This window comes from Morone saxatilis, unplaced genomic scaffold (genome assembly GCF_004916995.1).
Source record: "Morone saxatilis isolate NCDOM2014 unplaced genomic scaffold, NCSU_SB_2.0 Contig22, whole genome shotgun sequence".
Taxonomy (NCBI): Eukaryota; Metazoa; Chordata; class Actinopteri; family Moronidae; genus Morone; species Morone saxatilis.
In genome coordinates this window covers 752,729-755,439 of record NW_023339785.1, presented here as the reverse complement: position 1 = coordinate 755,439, position 2,711 = coordinate 752,729, and positions in this window count along the sequence as shown.

Below are 2,711 nucleotides of genomic sequence, written 5' to 3'. Positions count from 1 at the left end.
ATCGGGGTAGGATTATTGGTTTATTTTCTTTATACATTTATGTGGCGCTCCTTCCCCCTAGACAGGGGTGTAACAGGGCGCAATCAGCTCCATGGCTGTGTCTGATGAAAATTGTGGGGTAAGAGCTTCAAGGTTAAGAAAAACAGATGCCACATGTATATATTATGTATTTGCTTGTGATTATCAAAGTTATATCATCTGTATTATGAGAGTAATGGAAAAAGTTATACTACAGTTTCACACTTTACATCATGTGTATCATCAGAACCTTGGTTTGTTCACTAGCATTTCAAATTGGGTTCTTTGAGCAAAGCTCAGCTGTGTAACATGCATGCATGTGTTATGGACTCAGTTGGGTAGAGGTCAAGTTTTACTCAAACAAGCAAAACAGAGGCAAGACGTGAGTCCCAGCCCTCATTTAAAAGGCTAATGTCAAGTTCCAAACTTTCCTCTGTTCCTGTCTGTAAAGTAAGTCATACTCATATATTTGCATGCATTAGTGTCAGTACAGTAGCCTAAGTGCAGCTCAAGTGAGGTGAAGGATGATATTGAGTAAGATAAGTTATATCAAAGCCACCATGATTCATTACAGTTTAAAATTCAACAGCTGTAGACGTAGTCAGCCTATCAACCGCTTCAGTGATGGAGTGTGGAGGAGCCCACGGTTCCGTCTGACCCATCCCCCACATCCCACCATACACCGCTGGCACTGATTAATTCATCACTGTAACAATTTAGATGGCTTTTCAAAAACTCTGGCAGCTGTTGTGATTTTGGGGCTTCTGTTAACCGTGGTGTAACGTCTTCTTTTACTTCTGCTTCAGTGGATATCTCCAGTGTTTAACCATGTTTTAAAGTTGTTAATTAAACAGAAAGTGTATGGTGCTGGCTGATGAATCATGCCTGTCCTTTAGGTTTTAAGAGTTGTGCAACTGAACTAAATGAACATTTCTACATCAACATCAAATCACAAATTTATAGAATCAATCAATCAAATAATCGGTCTTTATTTGTATAGCACTTTTCATACAAACAGTGACTGGAGAAGTGCATCATAATCTGAGGCATGGGACACTATGAAAGTAGGGATACAATGGCAAGCCGATCCCTCAGCCAGGGTGACAGGCTTAAACCCCGTTCACATAGGTCGCCTGAGCAGCACGTGGCATGTCTGCCATGTGACGCCTGCATGGCTGCTGCAGAGCTCTGCTGTAAAAACTATGTAGCCTACTTACTCGTAATAATAATATAATATTTATTTATTTATTTATATAGCACTTATCAAAACAAAGTTAAAAAATGCTTCCCATAACAGCAAAGGACATAAAAACAAAGCACATAACACAAAGATGTATAAAAACACAGCAATAAAAGAATCGAAGTACTAAAGTGAACCATATAACAAAATAATTGAATGAAAAATGATTTTTTCTTTGCAAAGAATAAATTATGCCATAAATCAAGGAAAAAGTACTAATTAAGTACTAACTAAGTTAACAAAATTGGGCAGGAAAATGCTGCGCTTCTGAAAAGCTTCTTGTAGGACATGAAGCCGCGTGCAAGATGGATCAACATGATGTCACGTCCGTGCCCAGTGAAAGCCAGGAATTAGTCTTTATGCTAATAATTACGCCGTACTGCCCTGACATTGGACAACAACTCTTAAGAAACTCCATCTGGTTCGTCTGTTTGAGCAGAGAGTAACTGGGAGTAAATGGGTTAAATTGTATGTAGTGTGTGGATTGTGTTCCATAGATGATCTGGCAACTTGGGCTTGTATGACCATTATTATCAGTGCTATAATAAATTAAATATTATAAAATATTAATATTATTATACCATAATAAAGTTTGAGGGCCATGCGAATTATGGGAGGGTGCAGGGAGATGGCACTGAAATATGTGGATCATCTAGCTATAAAATCTCTTCAGTTACTAAAAGAGACTACTGTTTTGGATCATTTGCTGAGGTTTTACCTGCAGGGTTCCCAGCATTGATGGCTAAGGCTACAGATTATGAATGTATTGAAGAGGACTGGATACTGCGTTCAAAGAGCATGCCCCATTCAGTCTTATTAAAGTTCCTTCCCTAATTTTTTCATGACTGTGAACATCTGTGTGCAGTTACCATTGTTACAGGTGTTGTTGTTTGTTTATCATGGGGTTGGTGAAACAGGAACTGTCTAATCAGTGAAGCTGATTCTCTCTCTCTGACATTCCTCCTCACGCAGCAGTACCACAGCTAACTGCTCTCCACTGCAGAGTAACAAGCTGGAATCACTCACTTGTTCGCTGTCTGGGTTTAGTTTGAGAGGGGAAGCTATAACACAATAGTGATATTTCTTTAGTGAACATCTAGAGCAGTGATTCTCAACGATTGGGCCACGACCCACTACTGGGACGCAAAGATGTTTTCTGACTAGAGCTAATGATCCTTCCAGTTTAATTAAAATCCATAAATGGTTTCTTCCAAGAACTGGTAACATCAAATAACATTATTGAATGCCAGATGCGTCTTATTAATGGTAGTACAACAGGTTAAACACTGAATAAGACTTTTTTTTAAAACATTATTTCCCTGATAAAGGCATGAATGGCTTAAATGCGTAAGCATGTGTTTTTAACTGTTACTGTGAGTAAATAGCCATAATAGAGATATTAAAGGATTTTAAAAACTGTAATCTGTAAAAAGAAATCTGTCATTTTATTCAG